We start from the raw sequence: 24,589 nt of genomic DNA, 5'->3' as shown, positions 1-24,589 counted from the left end.
TCTTGCTCAATCTCAAATTTTTTTTGTTTTTTCTTTCTTCTTTTGGAACCTTCACATTTTTTTTATTCTCCTCATCTCATTCATTTTTCAGCTTATTTTTTCAACAACAATCATGATAAGAAGAACTTCCCTTTTCAATACTCAATATGCTCAAAATGTACCACACTATAACTCCCTCACCTCACTACTATTAGCTCCCCCAAGCTAGGCTTGGGACTAGTAACCAATGGGGAATTTACGGGCTTGTAATGTGGTTAGTCACCGAAGGGCACAAGCACAACATGGGTAGAAAAAGAGGGAACAAATGTATCTAATTTCATCTGAAGGCTACCTAAATAGAAAAAATGCCTTCGTCCTCCACAATGTGCATGTATATGAGTCATAAAACACTACTAATAGTTGCAAACCAATACTCAAAATCAACGACACACCAGGAAGCTATCACACATCCTAACCAAGTCAACTAGTCAAGCACCAAGTCCACAAGTAGTTAGTCGGAGTTGACTCATGTTTAGGCATCAAAGCAATCGAATATCAAATCATGGCTAACACATCTACATTGCCCATCATCAAATACCAAGAATAAAACAATTTCCGCTCAAGGGGCACAGGGAAGCATGATATTGTATTCATCGGAACGTATTTTGGTATTTTTTTTTTCAAAGCAATAAACTAATCTAGAAAGCATTAAACACACCAAAGAAACACACCAAAATAAAGAAATGCGAAAAGAAAAGAAAAACATACCTAATATATACAGGTAATGTGAACCCCCCCAAACCAAATCAGACAATGTCCTCATTGGCTCAAGGGGTACCGAACCATCATCATCATCAACAGCATCACTGATGGCCTTGGCCATCATCACCATCATCACCATGGCCACCTTGGCCACCATAGCCGCTACTGCCCGCTCCAAACCCCCCGTAGTGGGTAGGCGTGAAGGTGCCCATGGAACCGGGGGCTCCGTACCCCTCTGTGGGGTAAGTAAACCAGGAAGGGTGCTGATGATCTGGGGCAATGTAGCCCTGCCTGGCGTACTGATCGTAGAAAGGGAACATAGTCCGCTGGTGATCCGCGGAAAACTCATGGAAACCGAGCTCAAGTCTGCCCAACCTCTCATGAATGGCCCCTAACTCCTCTGAAGACCCATGCTCCTCCTGTGGAGCCGGACTACCTCTCTGTCCCGACCCCCTCTCTCTACGCCCTCCCCTCCGGAAATAGGTGCGAGGCGCGGCCTCGGGCTGGGGCTGGGGCTGGGGTTGGGCTGGTTGTTGTGGTGGATGTTGGACTTGGTGAGGGTTCTGGATATTGTTGCTCCTGTAGGATAGTAGAGGGTTGTTTTTGTAGCCCTCATTGTAAGAGTTGGAGAATGGGTTATTTTGTTTGTAGGATTGAAATGCGTGACATTGTTCAACAGAGCTCCTACATTCCGGTGCATAATGACCAGACATTCCACAATTTTCACACATAGTAGCAGGTTGGGCACTCATAGCAGCTACACTAGCAGGTTGGGCAGATTGAGTATTGGCTGCTTGCATATTATCAAACTTATAGTGTAAAGCAGTCAATTGGGCAGTTAATTGTTCAATAGAATTTAAATCATGCTTACCACCCCTGTTAGATAGACCTCTAGGATTTCTATACTGGGCATTGTGAATGGCTATATCCTCAATCACCTCCATAGCTCTAGGCACCTCAAGTTGCATGAACCTCCCACTGGCAGCTGAATCCAACAAACATCTAGACTCATTGCCCAGACCATTATAAAACTGCTGAATCAAGAACCAATCTTCCAAACCATGGTGCGGGCATTCTCTTTGCAAATCCTTGAATCTCTCCCAGACCTCGAACAAACTCTCATCCGCTTGTTGTGAGATACCTAATATCTGACCCCTCAGACGAGCCGTTTTCTCAGGTGGAAAATATTTAACATAAAAAGCAAGAGCCAAGGATTCCCAATTATTGATTTTCAAAGCCGCCCGATTCAACCCATTAATCCACAGTTTAGCTTTCCCACTCAAAGAGAACGGGAAAAGTATCTCCATAGTCTGCTCCGGAGTCAATCCCTTTTGCTTGATGGTGGAGCAATATTGGATAAAGGACTGAATGTGAAGATTCGAATCTTCACCTGGTTCCCCACCGTACTAGCGTCTCTCGATCATGTTAATCAATGCAGGCTCAATCTTGAAGGTCTCAGCTGCAATAGAAGGCATGATCGCCTTTGGTAGCACGGACAGACTTGGCTTAGAATAGTCTGTAAGCCGTGGGGTAGGTGGCGGTATCAGATTTTCGTCACCCATCTCTATCTCTGAAACTGAATCTGTATCTGAAGGAAAAAGATCGCCAATATTATGATCAGAATCAGAGTAATTCCCATACTGTGCAATGAAAGTTCTTTGTCTACGAAAGGTTCTTTCGGGCTCAGGATCGAATGGAGTAAGATTACTAGTACCTACGGTCCTGGGCATAGACAAAGACTACAAAACAATATGAGATCCGGTCTCAAGGAACGTGAGTTCCTTGAGTAGTAACAAACAATAATCTAGGATAAGCAATCAACAACAGAAAATAAAATCGTGTCCCCGGCAACGGCGCCAAAATTTGACAGGCTAAAGTCGTATTACCTAATAAAAAATAACCTAAGGTCCACTAGCTAGGTAGCAAGGGAAGTCAGGATCGAATCCACAGGGAAACAGTGTTCTTTCTACTATTAATCAACTAAACTAGACTATTGGGAAACAAGAATTGGTTGGTTTGTATGCTAAGACTACGAACGATAATTAAACAATTAAGAATTCAGGAATTAAAGGATCTAGGGCATAGGTTCACCAACAAATAATAATCCAGGACGATAAACAATCACAATAATCAACAAAGCAATTAATTAGACTAGCATGCTCTCTCGAATCGATACTAATCATAGACTTAGAATTAACGGGCTCTCGCTACGTATTAATCCTAATTCCACCTATTGACACAAGCCTAAACATCAAATTGCATCTCTCGAATCTTAATTTGATATTGCATAACTACCACAATTAAACCTGCGCAAATCTAATTGTTTAGTGAAATAAACCAATCAATAGGAATCAATTACAATGCCAACAATCATGACTATTCAATATCCCTTCATATTATTCATGGATCCCCAAACCCTAGAAATTAGACTACTCAAGCATATTAACAATAACCAAAGAAATTAACATAATCGAAAGCATTATTAAGGCAACACAATGAATGAAATTAAGGAGTAATACCTAATTGAATGGCAAAGGAAATTGAAAGCTTGAATTTTTATTGAATTTGAAACTAAGTGTTTTGAACTAAATTTTGAGAGAAAAGCTAAGCTTAGGAAAATAATCTAAGTGCTTAATACTAGAAAATAAGATAATAAGGTGTTTCACTAAATTAACAAAGGCTATATTTATAGTTTAGCTTAAAAACATAAGAGAAAACCGGAATAAAACCGCGCGCTAAAGGCTCCAAGGTTGTCGTCGCCCGGTCGGGCGGCTCTCCGCCCGACGGGCGAGAAGCTCGAAATCCGCCCGACGGGCGCAGGGCTGCCCGACGGGCCTAGGGCGACTTTCTAAAAACCTTCTCCGCGCGCCCGGTCGGGCGCACCTCGCCCGTCGGGAGGAGGGAGAATCCTCTTGCATGCTGCTTCGTTGGGCGCCCGGTGTGCACCGGGCGGTTGTCTGCCCGTCGGGCGCCGAGGTACTGGAGAGTTCTTCGGCTTGCTCGCCCGGTGGGCGATGGGAGATCTTCCTGGCGAAAAGCTAAATATGTCCGCAACACCGAGTCTAACTTTCGGGGCTCAATCATGAACATCTAAGGCTCCCTTAAGTCGACATTGATCGTCCCGAATCCCCTCGGGATCGTGTAGTGGCCTAAATCACCTTGAAACGGGTCTAAACAGACCAATTTCTCAATAAGTAGTCCTGAAACTCAAGGCACACTCAAATACACAGATTAGTACTAAAAACGGCTCCTAAGAGCTCATTTGACGCATAAAAGTACAAAGGGACGGGGGTGAAAATATTATATAAAACGCACATATCACTGACCCACAAAATTGAGTAAAAACAGTATAAATCATCAAACCGGAAAACGACTCAAACACGTCGCTTTCATGTACAAAATTCAATTCGGAATACTTAACCCCAAGGCAAATACAAACAAAAGGACGTTCATCCTTTAGAGCCTCCAATGCACCTAAAGGACAAGAGCAACCGTCTTGCTGACAACAGGGCTGGCGCCTGGCGCCCGACGCTGCCGCTGCTGGCAGTATTCCACATTTTAATATAAATACCCCTTCATCTTTCACGACATGAAGGAGGAGAAAATCAGCAAACAATGTCGAAACTTTGCACAAATCCTCCCACAAAATACAATTCTCCATAATAAAAATCTCTTCCAACAATATCATACAAAATTCAAGTTCTACGATTTAGCAATTAGAGCTCAAGCTTGGAAGCATCAACCTAGAAATCTAGGTAATTCTGGGGCTCTAATCTCTCAATTTTAAGATTCTACCTTTCTGATTTCAATTTTACAAATTATCCAAGGATGTTCATGTGAAGTACATACTCACTTGAACTAGGAAATGCAATAAAGAGTAATCTTTTGAAGGGATTTCACTCTTGAAATTCCCTTCAAATGATCTTTCATACTATTGTTTCAAGTTCAAAGTTTTAATCTTTACTACTTATTTTCGAAAATTATGTTAGTAAATGAGATTTCACTCTTGAAAATACTCTTTACAACAATCATCATACAATTTTACAAAATCCCTAATTTTTGGAAATGTTCAAGGATGTTTGAAGAAGTGCAAACTCTCTTCAAACTAGAATTCATGAACTGCAAGTTTCATGTTCAACATTTAATGGGGTTACTCAGATCATTAATTTACCTCCCAACCCATATTTGGGGGTTATAAGCTCTTGTTATAAATATTTTTAATAATCCACATGTTGTAGTTGATTGTAGTTTACAGAGGAGAGGTGATGCTTATCTTGGTGACTACCTTTCTCATAAATTAAGAGTGTAAATGTTTTACAAGATAATGGGATTTCAAGATCAAGAAATAGTGTTAGTATAGCCACCAATGAAGGTGTCTTCGAGCAACCAGAACCCCTGAATCTTAGCAGTTCTATCATGGAGAGATCGAATTACTAGGTGAAGAAACTTGCAATATCATGATTAGAAGCTTGCTTCGAAGGTTTATCTTCTGAATTCATCCCCGTTGTTGAAAAATGTGGATTTGTCGCTCGGGAGATTAGAGAATAGGCTATTATATCTTGTACTTTATATTTTTAATAATAGAGTTGTATTTTATCTACAACAGGAATGCTCGAACGGAAGAAAAATGCTGGAGTTTCGCCAAAGTCTTCCAACGTACAAGGGGAGAGATGCACTAATAACAGGTGTAACATGTAATCAGGTAATTCATCGCATTAACAATCTAAGAGTTGAAAAGGAGGGTATTGTTTATCATTAGGTATTGTTTAAAGAACTAATCTCATGGAATATTATTTAATGCAAATTCAAATCAATGTTCCTATTCATTCTAGATTTTCTTCTTATTGTGCTGAAAGAGCTACTTTCTCATAGACCGGAGTTAAAGTTGATATTGATGAGTGCAATATTACTCTAAGCTATTAGGCACATAACCAAATAATAAACAATATGTCCAAATAATAAACAATATCCGGTCGCACCCTTTATCAAGTAAGATATTGATGAGTGCGACATTACTACTACTTGATGAAATAATAATATGTTACTACTTGATGAAATTCAATATCTTATTTGGACATATTGTTACTACTTACTAGATGGAATTATAGTAAGAGATTCTAAAGTTACTAGATGAAATTCTTGTAGGAAGAATATGCTCAGCGGGCTGGTTTGTGTCTGCACCCTTGTCAAATCCATGATGAATTGAAAAAGGAGGTGTACATAATAATTTACTTCAGATATTTCTTTTTAGTTAGGTAAATTGTTTTCTCGCATTCTCTTAGTTGCTTGTGGTTATGGGATGAGGCGTAAATTAGACATTGTGATTTCCTTCTAACCTTCAATTTACAGGAAACATTTCTTGTTCAGTTTTTCCTGTTTGGCAAGAAAGTAGAAGACTTGGTGTTGTGTTGTTTTTTGTTTTTAGGGAGTCCCCCCTCCCACTGGTACAGAAGTACACTTTTAAAGAAGTTTAACAAAGATAGGTAGCTATATACATTCCCGTAGCCATGCGCACCATAACTTTGGTAACAGTCAAACCATAAATGCAGGTTAGAATTGATCCATAAAATTATGTCCTACCTATCGTGTGAGGAAAAATTTGTCTACAAAAGAAAAATATTGGTCCTTTTATAAAGAGAAACAAGAAAATTTGTTTTGTAAATAATCATCTTTAGGCTTCTACCCTGATTTTGGTGATGTTATGCTTGAAGGTTTATCTTAAAGGTAAGGGTAATAACATTCAGTTGTCGTCTTTCTATTTTGAAGCTCACTCTAACTCGATAAGGTACTTTATTCATTAGTAAGACTGACACAGTTCAATCATATCCATCTGAATGCCTGTATTATGATACTTGTGGCTGTAGAAAAAGCATCCACAAACTCGATCTTGCATAACACTATTTAGTTTATAGTATTTCACTCTTTTGGGTTATCAAACATCATAAAATGTTTGTTTGGGATGTGTGATGTGGGATATTCAGTAAATATTGAATCTTTTGAGTGAATATCTTTCATCCAATATTGTGCACAACAAATTGATTCTTTAAATTCCAAGCAGCTATCTTAATGTCGCAGTGTTTTAGAAATATTCTTTACGCAGTCCAAGTTTCTTAAGATGGTTGAAATAGTATTTTTTAAGTTTTCAACCAATGTTTATCTGGCTATTAGGCATAAGTTGAGTCATTGTGTACTTGTATTTTTTTTTCCCCATCATAATATATGTCTTATCTGATTTTAGCATGTTACAATGTCTACTGCTCCAAATATTTGCATGGAGTTTACGGATGCAACCGACTTTGTGATGGAAGTTGTTCCTCACTTGAAGAATCTCCTTCAGTACCATTACACAAATAGGAGGTTGTCAGACTTAAATCTCATTAATTGTGTTGGGAGAGGGAGTTGCTTCCGAACCATCAACGACCTACATTGTAAACGTATTTATGGGTCCGTATTGTGTATTATATATATTGCAACTCGAACTTTAGCATACCTTTGCTAGCATTGCATTTTCATAAATTAGTAATGCTCGTCTTTAAAAAAAAAAAAATTTGTATAACACTTTTACCGAACCTGATTGATATGAATGTTGATATTGTATTAACGATATGTTTGTATTTCCGATAAAGTTTTTAGCACTAACCTTTTACGTAAACTTATTTGCATAAGACATTTTTATATCTTGGGGGACCGTGAGCGCTGGCGCACGAGCCAACAACTAGTGCTAGCAAATATGCACGATTTTACCTATAAAAAAACGTATCTTGAATTTGTCAGTCCATTTATTCTTCAATTCATTGAGATTCGAGGATTCTCCACCTCTCCAACCAGTTTATCATAGCTAATTATGATAATCTTTTTTCTACTTTGTGCCTAATTGTTTTGTTTAAAATTTTGTTCAACACAGTTTCAGTTTTGGGGATAATCGATTTGTATTTTTATGGGTAAGAGAAATTGATGATGACTTGCTAGGTATTCGAATAGCTCTCGTTCGAAATATTTGTTAGATCATTTTCATGGCAATTGTTAAAAGATGGAATTTTTGGTTTGATAGTTTTGTATACAGAAGATAATAACGTTGGCTCTACATCTTTCATATTCTCCACCATCTCCTAACATAAAACTTGGCTTGTAAAAAATAACTTAATGTAATTTATTTGATACATTTTGTTATTCGTTGGAATTGAAAATGCAAGAAGTGGTGATATTCATTGAAAATTTGTATCCGGGTAGGGGTATTGGCCTAATCACTTTATAAGCTATTTAATTATATAAACTAGAACCAAACCAAGTGGGATATACCCAAACTAAAACAGAGTAACAAAGGAAGAACCCATAAATAATTTTTTTTATTAGTGTCGTGGTCAGTTAATTTCTAAGGTGAACTGCTATTTTTTATCCTACTACAATGATATAGAAAAAAAAATAGTATGATAATAGATAAGAAAATATACTTAATATAAAATAAAGTTCCAATCTATTCTAAAGTTATTAAAAAAAGACATAAATAGTTAGATCGGGATAATATTATAGAGTTATAAGATTTCCAATCTATTTGAAAGTAATAAAAAAAGACAAAAAAAGGATTAAAAAATGAGTCTGGGATAATATTTATTGAGCCGTAAGAATTCCAATCTTTAAAATAATAATTAAAAAGGACATAACTATAACAGATAAAAATGAGTTTGGGATAATATTTATAGAGCCATACGATTTCCAATCTCTAAAGTAATAATTAAAAAGACATAACTAATAGGAAAAAAAAATGAGTTCGGGATAATATTTTTAGAGTTATACGTTAAAGATGAAATACAATAAGATCAATATGTTTAGTTATTTTAATAGATAAGTTAAAAGCAAATAAGAAAAATAAATGATAAAGAGTACGCAAACAGTATAATAAATCAATCACGTAACTAAACATCTAAAATTATTTTCATCTTATCTTTTCATTTTATGCTTATCATTCTCTTAATAAGGAGTAAAAACAAACTATAGCTTACAATACGCTTACTCCCTCAATTTTTTTTGACATCGGCTAAAACTTATAGGAAAAGAAATAAAAACAACATAAAAATCAATCTAATATGGCTCCAAAGGATGATGCGCCACACGAATTCCCGGTTGAATTGCTGCTTGCGCCAAGTTATGAGCCTGTTGAACTTGATCTAGATCAACCTTGTGAATGACGCATCTGCTGAAATTCTTACCTTTATGGCGAATGCCCGAAAGCGTCCATTCTTGTTGATAGTCTGAGGTTCCAGAATTTTGCATGTTTGTAACTAAGTAGCAGAATCTGCAAAAATGCAAATTGAGTCAATAGAAAGTGAAATAGCCCAATCTATTCCTTGTAAACAAGCCTTCGCTTCTGCATGCGCCGCCGAGCTTGCCATACCCCAATCATTGCCTTCCTTTTCTCCATTCACTACAACTGTAGTTGATGACAAAAATCAGCCCATTCTAGCACGATGACTATTTTTCTGCCATGCTGCATCAACTTGTAGGTGATATGTCATTGAATCCTCATTACCTTGACCAATATCAATCTTGAGAAATCCTGGAGGATAAGTAGAATAGTGTTGTTGTGGTGAATGTAAATCCATTCTTGATATCTGAGTACCAATAAAAACACGGTATTGAGTTATTACGTCTTCTACTTGAGCTAAAACTACATGTACTGTGGGATTTTGTCCCCGGAACACCTTATGGTTTCTAGAGATCCATAATGCCCAAAGATTACTGAGAAAATACGAGAGTTTGTCCCCTTGTCGACCATCCGAGCTTATAAAAATCCGGATATATAGTAGAGAATCCATTCTTGGAGGGAAAAATTCTCTTTGAAAGTAGAGGGGATTCCTAGCAATCCACACATCCAAACCTGTCTTACTATCGAATACCAGCGAAACACATGTTGGTCATCTTCTTCTTGATCCCCACAAATTAGGCACCCCGCATCGATTTGTATTCCTTCAGAAAGTAAATTTACTTTTACTGCAAGACCCCGAAGCATGATTTTCCAAATAAAAATTTTCCACTTGGGAGGAATGTTAAAAGCCCAAAGTTTTTTGTAGAAAGGTTGATTTGATTGCAGAAGGTTCACATATGTATCTTCCTTGTTTAGATCCTGTAGATATGCGTAACCAGATTTAACATTGTAATTACCTGATTTATGTCGTGGCCAAATTAGGTAATCATCTTGTCGATTTCCAGGTAACTTTGTTGATAGAATAACACGAGCATCGGTTCTTTCAAAATTCTCCCGTACCTTGACCGCATCCCATTGAAATTTTGTTGGTTTATAAACGCATATAATTTGCAACTTTGAGAATCTCTCAAACAAACATGGGATGAGAAAACAAGATCTCGACCATTCATCCATTTGTCTCTACCCGCGAAAACATTACATCCATACCCAATTTTCCTTGCGCAACCCTGAAAAAGAGTGTTTCATGTCTTCAGAATACCACGAAATCCCCAGGAGGTCCCAGCCTTTATTTTAGTCGTTCGTCCTAGAGACAGAGCATAATTGTCTTTTTCATGATAAATCTTTGAAAGGAGGAGTTGTGGATTTCGATGCAACCTCCATGCCCGTTTCATCAAAAAAGCTGAGTTGTAACTAGATATACCTCGAACCCTAAGCCTCCCATACCTTTAGGCAAGTGGAAAATATATTTTCGCACCCAGAGCATTCCTGTCAAACCTTGTTTGGCCCAAAAGAAAGTAGAGATCATGGAATCTAATTTGTTTGCAATACCTAACGGTATTTCCAAGCACACGAGCCACCATTGAAACTATATACCACCGAGTTGATAAAAATAAGTTTTTGTTGTTGTGATAAGGGAATGACATTCCAGGATGTTAATAGTTTTGCTACTTTATCAATCAAGAAATTGAAATGAGTAGAATATTTTCCCATGACGTCTATAGGGACACCCAAATGTGGTTCAAACTAAGTTATTTGTGGAATCCTTAAAATCTCCTTGTACCTACCTTGATCGTCCGTAGATGTATTTGGGCTAAACTTCAAAAATGATTTCTGTAAGTTCTGTTGTTGGCCCGAAATGGCACAAAATCTAGCTAGAATATTTCTCATCTTCAAACAAGCATCATCATTTACTTTGAAGAATATCATAGGGTTGTCTGCAAAAAATAGATGAGAAATATAAGGGCCACGACGAGCAAGTTGAAATCCTTGAAATAACTTCAACTCCCTACCCAATTTTAGCATCCTACCTAGAATGTCTATGCAGAAGAGAAACAAAAAAGGAGAGAGTGGGTCTCCTTGCCTGAGGCCACACTAAGGGCGAAACGGAGAAGATGCTTTTCCATTCATAAGGACCTTGAAAGAGGTTGTTGAGATGCATTGATGGATTAAATAAATCCACCTTGAAGGAAAACCATACGCCCATAATACCTTTAAAAGAAAATCTCAGTGTATTCAATCATAAGCTTTACTGACAAGCTAAAGTCGTATCACCTAATCAAAAATAAATCTAAAATCACTAGCTAAATAGCAAGGGAAGTCAGGATCGAATCCACAGGGAAACAGCGTTCTTTCTACTATTAAACGACAGGTCTAGACTATTGGGAATAACAAAAAGGGTTGATTTGGTTGATTAATACTACGGAAATAATAAAATACGAAAATATCAATATTAAAAGAATCTAGGGCGACGGTTCACCACAAGTGCAGACTAGGGATTGACGACAGACAAAAATAAACAATTAATGACTATAAATAGGAAAACATGCATCTCTCGAATCTTATGAATTCCTTAGGAAATTACAACTAGCAGGCTCTCGCTATGTACTAGAAAAAAATCCTATCTATAACCACAGATCATGAACATCAGATTTATACATCTCGGCGCATAATCTAAGATTCATCAAATTCAATCAAAATAGTTCGGCCGAACAGAATTGACGAACAAACAAAACAAGCTATAGAAATTATAGGTAAAAATCAGAAATTTATATCTAATACAATCCCCAATTATACATTTATGGATCCCCTAAACCCTAGAAATTAGACTACTCACTCATATTAACAATAAACAAAGCAAATAATATTATTGAAAACATAATTAAAACAAAATAATAAATCAAGGTAAGAATTAATACCTAAACGAAGAACGGAAGAATGAATGAAAAATTAAAACTTTGATTGAAAATAAACTAAGTGTTTAACAATTTTAGAGAATAAAACTAAGCATGAAAATAAACTAAGTATTCCATACTAGAAAATTAATGTCACTAAAAATAATAGGGCTTAGTATTTATAGTTTGCCCAAAATAACACTCAAAAACCGGAAATAAACTCGCAAAAAAGCGCATCAGGTTGACGTCGCCCGATCGGGCAAACGGCCGCCCGATCGGGCATTCTGCTCAACAAACAGGTCGATCGGGCAGAAATCCGCCCGATCGGGCGCCATTCTCCCGATCGGGCGCGCGTACAAACTGCACGATCCTCTATCTTCAAAACGTCATATCTCCTTCGTCATTTGTCGGAATTAGGCGAGTGATCACTCGTTGGAAAGATATTGAAGTCTAGTATCCAACCCAATTAGAATCACTTCATTTGGAGTTGTAGAATTGAGTTATGATCAAAAGAGTAGACGAGGGTCGATTTTCTACTTCTTTCACTATTCGCTTTGCTTGAGAACTCTTACAACTCAATGTTTGTGCTCTCGATAGTACATAATCTCTTGTATTGATTCAATTTAGTAGGAAATGCACACAAATATGCTAATTCCTACAATGATGAACCTGAAACTACAAACACACTACAAGGAGCACATTAGTACTAAAACTCGCTACGAAGAGCTCATTTGAGATCAAAAAGTACTAAGGGACGGGGGTAAAAACACTATAAAATATGAACATATCAAACTCCTCCAAGCTAGATCTTTGTTTGTCCCTAAGCAAAGAAATCATCGATTAATGCAAAAACCAACTTCACCCCCAAGTACATTTCAAAACAATGGATACAATTCAAGGTAAATTTCAACAAGCATGCATCAATGTCAACCAATCAAATCTATCCAACCACAAATCTTCCCTAACAATCGTCACGCAAAGCGAACCACAAGTGCACAATGTAATGCAAGACTAGTGCTCACGCACACTTCACTCATTTATGTGGCGGGTAAAAGATGTACCCGTTCGCTCTCCTCCCAACATATATGTGAACAATTCCCTCCCAAACTCACAACACTCGTGTGTCTAAAAGAACATGCACTCAACCTAGTAGTCGACTCGAAATGTGTCATGTCATAACTTGCATTGATAAACAACTACTTTCATATTAATACGACTCTATGCACAAAGGTCGAAAGGTCTTCAAAGCTTGTAATGTTAGGCTTAGGTAAGGGTGTGGTAAATTTGAGTAAAACGTGAGCTTAAAGCCTTGGCTTTGGGGAGCATAAATCCTAGCAAAACCCTTGATCAACCACAAGTGATGACCACAACTCTCCTACTCAACACATGATGAACAATCAAATGAACTACACCATACTTTCTTGCCTTTTTCATCTATAAAACCAATCACTCATAATGATAAGGAATTGTAATACTTGAATGACACAATGCTTTGAATTTTTTTTGAAAATAATGGAAAAAAAAATTCTCTTTTTTTTGCTCAATTTCTTTTCCTTTTCTTTTCATTTTTTTTCTTTCTCTTTTTTTTTTCTTTCTTTTTGGAAACCTTCACTTCTTCTATCTTTCACATCTCTTTCACTCTTCATTATTTTTTTTTCTTTTCAAACAACAAACATGATAAGAAGAACTCCCTTTTTTCAATAGTCAGTTTGTGCTCAAAATGTAGCACACTACAACTCCCTCACCCCACTTACTATTAGCTCCCCCAAGCTAGGCTTGGGACTAGTAACCAATGGGGCTTTCATGGGCTTGTAATATGGCTAGTCACCGAATAAAGGGCACAAGAAACAACATGGGTAGAAAAGAAGGGAACAAATGTATCTAATTTCATATGAAGGCTAACTAAATAGAAAAAAATGCCTTCGTCCTCCTCAATGTGCATGTATATGAGTCATAAAACATTACTAACAGTTGCAAACCAATACTCAAAATCAACGACACACCAGGAAGCTATCACACATTCCTAACCAAGTCAACTAGCCAAGCACCAAGTCCACAAATAGTTAGCCAAAGTTAACTCATGTTAAGGCATCAAAATAGTAAAATCTGAAATCATGGTTAACAAATCAACAATGCTCGTCATCAAAAACCAAGAATCAAAACAGTTTTCTATCAAGGGGCACAGGGAAGCATGATTTTTGTATTCATCGGAACGTATTTTTGTTCCTTTTTTTTTCAAAAGCGATAAACTACTCTAGAAAGCAATAACACATACCTCCCCCAAGCCAAACTCAGCAATGTCCTCAGTGCTTGAAGGAGTGGAGATCGAGGGTCTCAATCTTCATTGAACCCCTCCGGCTCCAACTCTTATGCGCCTCCCGTAAAGCGATTGGTTAGTAAATAACCAACCAACGAGCGCAGAAGCTTGTCATGCGCACTCGCACATCTTTCGTGCAACAAGACATGCACGATAATCAACAATAACATTTGCATAAAGTCCGAGCGAACTCTATGCCAGTAAGGAGTGGGATGCCTAAATTAATAATAAGAAAAAGAAGGAAAAGAGAAAGTAGGCATACTATCCTTATGGAAATTTTTTTTGTGGACTATTGATTCTTCACCCTCAATGATTAATGAAATATCACTCTCTGTGTTTTGGCATTCCTGGTGGACAAGCTCTTCACCATATAGAGCTCTCTGCAAAGCATCCACCTCTTCTTTGTAAGTACCGCAAGTACCTGCAAAAGATTCACAAAGAGGAACATACTCTATTGGGTCATTGGGCTTTTAATTTTCGGGGAGATGAGGAAGATCCTCAAGCAAAGGTTTTATGGGGAAAGAGAAGGGGAGTGAGACGATTTAAACGGGGCTAAGAATAACCCTTCTTGGACTTGGAATATGAGTGGTAGGGGTTGACACAAAAACAAGGGTTTTATCAACTTCAACTTCCTCATGGACTTGCTCTATAACATATGGCTTTTCAGTTTCAACAAATCCTTCATCCATTGATCCAACAGTCACATCACCATCCTCCAACTCATCCTCAACCTCTGTTATAAGTTCCTTCCACTCTTGGTTGCCTATGGGTTCACTCAGTTGGCCCTCATCCCCAAAACAACTCGAATCATTATTTTCAATAATTTCTTGAATTTTTCTAAATCTCTCAAGAGTAGCCTTACTAGCTTTAATAATCTCATTGGTAGCCTCTTGAGATCTAGTACACTAAATCTCAATCTCAGAGTTTAATCTTCTTAATTCCTCTGAGAAGCTATCTCTGCTTTCTGATTCGAGTTGAACATGATTGGGCAAGGGTTCACAATAATACACGGGAGAAGCAATAGTGGAATCATGAGGCAAAACATTGATATCCATGCAAGGGTTAGAGAATTCATTAGAATAGGCATGATTATCATAAACATTAGAACGCACCTCATTATAACAAGCATTCAAAGGAGAGGGGGTAGAAACATGTAGATTCTGCTCATAATTTGGATTAGCACATGGAACATAAATGGCCATTTCACGCTCATACAAATCTCTTGCAAACCACATATAATAATCCCACATATCATCCAAAGACAAGGCTCAAAATCATCATTAAATCTACTTTCTATCACATTCCTTGTATACTCATTTAAACTACCATAAGCAAAACCACAAGAATCCCAAAGATTAAGATTGTGGTACCCAATAAAATTATTTAGTCTATCGAAATACACCCAAAAAGGCTCATTTACGAATTGAGGGAAATAATAAATAATCCATTTTTTTTTCAAGGGAAAAAAAATTAAAAATTAAAAAAAAATAACTAAAGAAAATAAAATATATACATGGTCTCAAAGAACTGGAGGTTCTCTGAGACTTAAGAAAATAATCTAGATCATAAAATTAATAGCCGAAAATTAAACCGTTTCCCCGGCAACGACGCCAAAATTTGACAGGCTAGAGTCGTATCACCTAATAAAAAATAAACCTAAAATCACTAGCTAAATAGCAAGGGAAGTCAAGATCGAATCCACAGGGAAACAACGTTCTTTCTACTATTAAACGACAGGTCTAGACTATTGGGAATAACAAAAAGGGTTGATTTGGTTGATTAATACTACGGAAATAATAAAATACGAAAATATCAATATTAAAATAATCTAGGGCGACGGTTCACCACAAATGAAGACTAGGGATTGACGACAGACAATAATAAACAATTATGACTATAACTAGGAAAACATGCATCTCTCGAATCTTATGAATTCCTTAGGAAATTACAACTAGGGATCTCGCTATGTACTAGAAATAAATCCTATCTATAACCACAGATCATGAACATCAGATTTATACCTCTCGGCGCATAATCTAAGATTCATCAAATTCAATCAAAATAGTCCGGCCGAACAGAATTGACGAACAAACAAAACAAGCTATAGAAATTATAGGTAAAAATCAGAAATTTATATCTAATACAATCCCTAATCATACATTTATGGATCCCCTAAACCCTAGAAATTAGACTACTCACTCATATTAACAATAAACAAAGCAAATAATATTATTGAAAACATAATTAAAACAAAATAATAAAGCAAGGTAAGAATTAATACCTAAACGAAGAACGGAAGAATGAATGAAAAATTAAAACTTTGATTGAAAATAAACTAAGTGTTTAACAATCTTAGAGAATAAAACTAAGCATGAAAATAAACTAAGTATTCCATACTAGAAAATTAATGTCACTAAAAATAATAGGGCTTAGTATTTATAGTTTGCCCAAAATAACACTCAAAAACCGGAAATAAACTCGCGAAAAAGCGCATCAGGTTGACGTCCCCCGATCGGGCATTCTGCTCGACAAACAGGTCGATCGGGCAGAAATCCGCCCGATCGCTCGCGCGTACAAACTGCACGATCCTCTATCTTTAAAACCCCATATCTCCTTCGTTACTTGTCAGAATTAGGCGAGTGACCACTCGTTGGAAAGATCTTGAAGTCTAGAATCCAACCCAATTGCAATCACTTCATTTGGAGTTGTAGAACTTGAGTTATGATCAAAAGAGTAGACGAGGGTCGATTTTCTACTTCTTTCACTATTCGCTTTGCTTGAAAACTCTTACAACTTAATGTTTGTGCTCTCGATAGTACATAATATCTTGTATTGATTCCATTTAGTAGGAAATGCACACAATTAAATATGCTAATTCCTACAATGATGAACCTAAAACTACAAACACACTATAAGGAGCACATTAGTACTAAAAATCGCACTGAAGAGCTCATTTGAGATCAAAAAGTACTAAGGGACGAGGGTAAAAACACTATAAAATATGAACATATCATTTACTCATGTCAATCTTGACAGCCGCTAGGTTCGAACCCGTCGATTTTCTCCCATTAGTGATTGGTAATACCTCATGGCTAATAAGAACATTGTCTGACATATATCCCCCGGGAGTGAAAGCATGTTGTTTATCTTGAATCAAGATCGACAATATTGGTTTAAGCTTGTTAACCAAATAACTTGAAGCACAATTATAAACAGTATTACAAAGGCTAATAGGTCGCAAATGGCTAACCTCTTCTTGATTTTGATGTTTTGGTATCATGACCAACAATGTTTGGTTCCATTCTTTCAACATACGCCATGTGTTGAAAAAGTGTTGAACACTTTGAATCACTGATTCCCCTAAAATTTCCCAATTATGCTTGAAAAATTCCATTGACATTCCATCTGGGCCAGTGGATTTAGAACCTTTCATTGCGAACATTGATAACCTTATTTCTGCACCTGAAAAGGGCATTAGCAACGCTTCTATCTGAGAAGGTGAAAGTTGAGGAATATCAATTTCTCTAAGAACATTATCCAGGTCATCATTCTGGATTAAAGAAGCATAGAAATAAAACACTTTCAGATTGGAAACTACAACGTTTTCCACTTCTTCTTGGCCTTCTGCAAACCCAGAATCTGAAATTCTAAGCCTACGAATAACATTTGTAGCTTATCTTTTTTTAACTCTAGCAAACAAAATCTTCAACGGACAATCACCCTTTGCAATCCACATCTCCTTCATTCTTTGAGACCAATATTGACTTGTAAATTTGCACTGAATCGAACATCCACCACCATGGCAATATAAGTGTTTCTTGAGTTCAAATCTAAAACCTTATTTCCTGCATCAACAAGAGGATCCAATAACTGCTGCCAATTTATGCCCCAACATCGTTTATTCTCTAAACACCACTTCCTAATCCGATCTTTGGCCATCATGATCTTTCTTGACAAAGAGTACATAGAGGAACTAGCTATGGATAAACTCCAAGCTTCCTCCACAATTGTTGAGACTTTTGAAAAGGATAGACACCAATTCTCGATTTGATAAGGTCGATTATTTTTTAAAATCAAAGAATCTGTTTCAAATACAATAGCTGCATGATCTAAGACTATGATTGGCTGATTAATCACTCTACTATTAGGGAACTTTAAAAACAATCATTTGACATGTAAGGCCTATCTAATCTTTCCAAAATGAGGTCTTGGTCTTCTCTTTTTGTAATCCCCCATAAATTTATTATAAAGTTTATTAATATATTTTAACGTATAGTTATTTATATTTACATGAAATTTATGAATTTTAGTTATATATATATATATATATATATATATATATATATATATATATAGAGAGAGAGAGAGAGAGGCTCCCATAAGAACACTTCTTACGGTGAGAACACTTCCTTACGGTAAGAACACTTTGTGATAATGGCATTTTCGTAATTATTATTAACAAATACCCCATTTTTTTTACGCCATTTTTTTTATTTCAGAATCTCTTTCTCTCTCTTCAATTCCTCCCTCTCTCCAATTATCTCTCCGTTCGTAGCCACCACCAACGCTCGGCGGTCGCCGGTCAGGTCACTTCTCGCCGGTCGCTTCTCGCGGTGGTGATTCCTTCGCAGAAATCCAGCGACGCCGCGAACACCTTCCTCCTCCAATTCATCGATCGGTTAATTCTCAAAACTCAATCGCCAATTCTCAATTTACGATCTATTTGTTATTCGAACAAAATCGCACCAAACAGAAATTGTTATTCAAAACAGCTGCGATTTGTTATTCAAAACTCAAATCGCAAATTCTCAATTTGCGATCGATTTGTTATTCGGTAAGATTTTGCTGGTGGTGATTTCTGGTGGCCTATCGTCGCCGCCGCCGTTGCTGCTTGCTTCTCGGCGCCCAAGCTGCTCGCCGCCGCCTCTGCTCGCAGCCATTCAGTCGTCGCCGCTGCTCGGTTAATTTAATCGCTGGTGTTCTCAATCGATTTCAATCGATTCTAAAATAAAATCGATCGGCAGTTCGGTAAGATCTCTCTCCGGCGCTCATTCTCTCTCTTCAATTCCTCTCTCTCTCTCCTTTTCGAACACCACCAACATTCGCCGCCGCCGCCGCCGCCGCTGCTCGCGTCTCGCTTCCGCCGCTGCTCACTGCAATTCAGTCGCCGGTCGCGTTGGTTTTGGTTTCAGCAATTTCGATTATAAATTCCGTTCGCGGTGGTTGTGGTTGAATCAGATTTCAATTTCTGTAAGATTCTTCGAAATCAATCGATTTGGATTTCTTAATTCGATTCTAAAATCAATCAATTTCGATTTTCTAAGATTCTAAAATTAATCATTTTCTCCGATTATAAAATCAAACGATTATTCGATTCTTTAATCAATCAATTTCTCAATTCAAAAATAAAAATTGATTTGAATTTTGGTGGCCGCAAATCAGGTCTCGTTTTAGGACATTGTTGGATGAAGTTAGAACATGTTTGAATAAAGTTAGAACATGCTTGAATAAAGTTAGAACATGTTTGTATAAAGTTAGAACACTGTTAAATATGTTTATTATAGGCTTGTATAAATTTATAACATGCTTGAATGGATTTAGAAATGTTTGAATAAATTTTGAACACGGTTGAATAAAGTTAGAACATGCTTGAATAAATTTTGAAATACAGTTGAATAAAGTTAGAACATAGTTGAATAAATTTATATCATGTTTAATAATTTTAGAACATGCTTGAATTAATTTAGAACATGCTTGATTGGATTTAGAACATGATTGAATAAATTTAGAACATGCTTGAATAAATTTAGAACATGATTGAATGAATTTTGAAACATGTTTAATAATTTTAGAACATGCTTGAATAAATTTAGAACATTAGCTTAAAATTTAGAACATGTATATATGTATATGTGTTGACTAGGTTCCATGTTCTAAATTTTGAACATTGTTGAACGTACAATTTTAGAATGTGCTTGTATAAAATTAGAACATGGTTGAATAAATTTAGAACATGAGCTTGAAAATTGATAACATGGTTGAATAATTTTAGAACATGCTTGAATTAATTTAGACATGAGCTTTAAATTTTAGAACATGGTTGAATAAAATTAGAACATGCTTGAATAAATATAGAACATGGTTGAATAAATTTAGAAAATGGTTGAACAAATTTAGAACATCGTTGAATAAATTTAGAACATGCTTGAATAAATTTAGAATACAAGCTTGAAAATTTAGAACATTTGTATATGTATATGTGTTGACTTGTTCAAAATTTAGAACATGGTTGAATAAATTTAGAACATCCCTGCACAAATTTAGAACATCGTCGAATAAATTTAGAACATGTTTGAATAAATTGAGAAATTGATTTCGAAATTGAATAAATTTATTACATGTTTAATAATTTTAGAACATGCTTGAATTAATTTAGAACATGAACTTGAAATTTTAGAGCATGTATGTATGTATATGTGTTGACTAAGTTCTCATATTATAAATTTAGAACATTGTTGAATAAATTTAGAACATGGTTAAATAAATTTAGAACATCGTTGAATATATTTATATATGCTTGAATAAATGTAGAACATGAGCTTGAAAATATAGAACATGGTTGAATAATTTTAGAACATGCTTGAATTAATTTAGAACATGAGCTTAAAAATTTAGAACATGGTTGAATAAAATTAGAACATGGTTGAATAAATTTAGAACATGGTTGAACAAATTTAGAACATCGTTGAATAAATTTAGAACATGGTTGAATAAATTTAGAACATGAGCTTGAAAATTTAGAACATGGTTGAATAAATTTAGAACATGAGTTTGAAAACTTAGAACATGGTTGAATAAATTTAGAACATGGTTGAACAAATTTTGAACATAGTTGAACAAATTTAGATCACAGTTGAACAAATTTAGAACATGGAGAGTGTAAAAGTGTTCTTACCGTAAGAAGTCTTCTTACATAAGGAGGTGTTCTTACCGGATCCCTCCCCTATATATATATTATATATATCCATATAAAATAAATGTATTTAAATAAAATAAATATATCCATATAAATATATATTAAATATATATATATATATATATATATTTATATGGATATATTTATTTTATTTAAATACATTTTAAATATTTTAATGATGTATGTAATCAGACATTTTTAGAATCATAATTCGAAAACGATTTGAAACATATAAATACCTTGGTTTTAGAAAAGTATTTATAGTCGGGTTAGGACTCGAACACTTTTAAATTGAAAAAGGAATCCTAATCCTAGCCCAATTAAAATACCTATGCCCCAAATAAACCCCAAATTTTACCCATAACTAATTCTCTCTCCTCCCTCACCAAAAATCACGTACATTCTCCTTTTCTTCTCCTCTCTCTTTCACGTAAAAACTTCTCCTCCCTCTTCTTGCTTCAGCCGCCGCACCACCACCAGCCGCATCAACCTCCTCGTTGCCGCCGCGGCGAGCCTCCCTCCTTTCTCCTCTACACACACAAGCACTCCCCCTATCTTCTTTCTTGCTCCACACGCGTCGCCCAGCCTCCGCGACCACCTGCACCACCGTCGCGCCGCCAACCTCGTCGCCCAACCTTCGACCGTCTGCCCTGCTGCCGCCGTCCCTGTCCGCCACCGGCCAGCCTTCCTCCCTCTCTTCTTTTTGGTTAATTCTTAAACCCTTAAACTAATTAATATTTGAATTAGGTTTTACTCCATAATAATTTAATTCATGTTTCCTTGAGTTAAATTTATAGTTATTATGAGTTTCAGATTACATGTTTTGCATAATTAAATTAGTAATTTTCAGATTCTATAATTTGATTGAAATAAGGGTTTTAGATTATTAAAGCATGAATTTTTAGTTTTAAATCATGGTAGGATGATTATAATTTATTAAAATTATTATTTTTATGATTTTAAGCATGTTGGATATATTTTAAAAGTATGAAACTATTTTATATTGCTGGAAATTGTAAAGGGCATGTTTTATTGGAATTTATGATAATTTGTGATCATTAGTGAAGTAATCACTATGCTAGAAGGTTTAGTAGTTAAGTTTTGATATTTGAAAATGTTCTAAATATGTTTAGGAAGGGTTTGAAGTACTACAATTAGAGCTGTCAAAAATCGACCCGACCCGAAAACCGACCCGAACCCGACCCGAAAATACTGGGTCCTGAACAAGATTTTGTGACCCGTAACCCGATTTTATCCGAACCCGAGCAACCCGAAAAGGAATGGGTCAAAACCCGACCGAACCCGTTTTGGACCCGACCGATTGAAAATCATTGTATTTATAGTAATAAATGAGATTATGAGAAAATTTAAGCATAATAGACACGTTGTTTTTACTATTGTTGTGTGTAATATGATTTTAATTTGAATTATAAGCCATTTTATGGTTGAATTTGACTAAATATAAACTTTCGTAGGAAAATTTGTTAATTTGTGCCAATATTTTGTATATTTATAACCTAAATTAATGAAAATATAATGCGCGTTTTAAAATCTCTCAACCCGTTGGGTCAACCCGAACCCGAAAGTTCTGGGTCCCGAACAAGCATTTGCAAACCCGAACCCGAAAGTGACCGACCCGATTCAACCCGAACCCGAAAGTAATTTTTTACAACCCGACCCGACCGACCCGTTTGACAGGTCTAACTACAATGTTGCTGTAAATTCATGGAGGATTGATATAAATTTATATTGGTTGTTTTTAGGTGGAGAATTCTTTGTAGTCGACTTTTGAAATTGTTAAAGTGACCTCTCAATTTGTTTACACAAGGTACTTATATACCTATATGTAGATGGATGTGGTGCTATGAATGGAAACTATGTTGAATTCATGTATGACTTGCTTATATTGGAAATTGCATGTTTGATGACGTTGTGCTAACATGTTGATCATAGAATTTTGTTATGAGATTTATATTATGTTGGCATGATTGATTTATGCAAGCATGTTGGTTGGGAACTTACATTATGTATATAATGGTATGGATCATGATTGATTTTTGTTTCCCTTTTTAGTATTTCACTACTTATGAGGACCGTGGACTTTGTTTAGTAATTTGATATTTTACACCTGTGAAAGGTAGTTGATCATTGGTAAAGGAAGGATTGAATTAATTGGTATGAATTCTAGATTGAAAGTGGTGTGATCATTTATTTAATTTCAAGATAAAAAGAAGTTGTGATTATTGGTTGATAATGCTATTTATGTTGTTGATGAGTCATAACAGTATAAATCGGTAAATCATGTAAAGTGAAACCGGATATTAATGGCTTTAGATTGTGCACATCTGAAGTGACGGACAATTAGGAGTTGAAGTTCATGGTAACGTAGCCCATGGCCTTTTCTGGGACCGGATTGATCACCGTGTCCGTTTATAATTAAAAGGTTCCTCGATATTGTAGGTCATAGGAATACGAAGTCGCGCCCGTATTCTGTCTTCCAAAAGGAAGGCTATTTCAGTTAGACAACTCGGTCCATTGACTAATCCATTTAAATGAAATGTTATTCAAAGCTAGTCTTGTAAAAGTTATCTGTGAATATTTATGTTGTTAATTATTATTGTTTATTATTTATTAGTATCATGTTAGGTTTGTTCATTTATTAGTACCATGTTAGGTTTGTTCATTTAATAGTATCGTGTTAGGATTGTTCATTTATTAATATCATGTTAGATTGTTTATTATTTAGTATGTTGTACTCAACTTTACTGATTACGTGCTTTTATTTGTATGTGTTGATCATGGCTATGCCTTATTGATCATGTGATGACCCATTTTGGTGAGCAGTCTCTAGGGATCAATAAGCATTGTCCATTTACAGGTTTGAAGATGATGCATCATTGGGTTCGTGATTGGAGAGCTTGTGTAGTTATGTATAATTTTCTAAGTTGACCTTGGTTTGATTTATTTAAATTGACCTTGGTTTTGGATTTATTCAAGTTGACCTTGGTTTTAAGTTGACCTTGGTTTTAAGTCGACTTTAGATTTTATTGGTTGGTTTTGAAGTTAAATTATGATTAACTATTTATTCTATAAAGTTATTATTATGTTTTCTGCTGCAAAATTCTGAATAAGGCGACACATTTTCATACGGGCGATAATGCCTTGAGATTCTCTATATTTTATATTAAAAGGTTATTTTAGAAAAGAGAGAATTGTCGGGGTGTTACACTTTTATTGGTCCATGTAAAAGGCGGTCCCCAAAATGGAACTTCAATAAGACTTGACGCTAAATGCCACCGAATAAATTCATCATACCCTCTAATGATTGAAGACCCCCCTAGTTTATCTGAATAGTATTCAACTTGATTAAAATCACCAATTACAAGACAAGTAGGGTGAAGAGTCAATAAATATAAAATTTGATCCCAGACCTCTACCCGATCCTCAACTGATGGTGCCCC

The 24,589-nt window shown here is 35.9% G+C and overlaps 1 non-coding gene across 1 annotated transcript; it reads left to right on the top strand.

Moving 5' to 3' along the window:
* The first annotated feature begins 1,797 nt into the window (after nt 1-1,797).
* Nucleotides 1,798-1,904, top strand: LOC130470926 (small nucleolar RNA R71). The gene has a single exon (XR_008931641.1). It is a non-coding gene; the product is annotated as a small nucleolar RNA R71 (small nucleolar RNA).
* Nucleotides 1,905-24,589: the final 22,685 nt, after the last annotated feature.

This window comes from Spinacia oleracea, chromosome 3 (assembly GCF_020520425.1).
Source record: "Spinacia oleracea cultivar Varoflay chromosome 3, BTI_SOV_V1, whole genome shotgun sequence".
In the NCBI taxonomy this organism is placed as follows: domain Eukaryota; kingdom Viridiplantae; phylum Streptophyta; class Magnoliopsida; order Caryophyllales; family Amaranthaceae; genus Spinacia; species Spinacia oleracea.
Note: the sequence above shows the minus strand (reverse complement) of the source record. Positions and strands in the feature narration are given on the sequence as shown.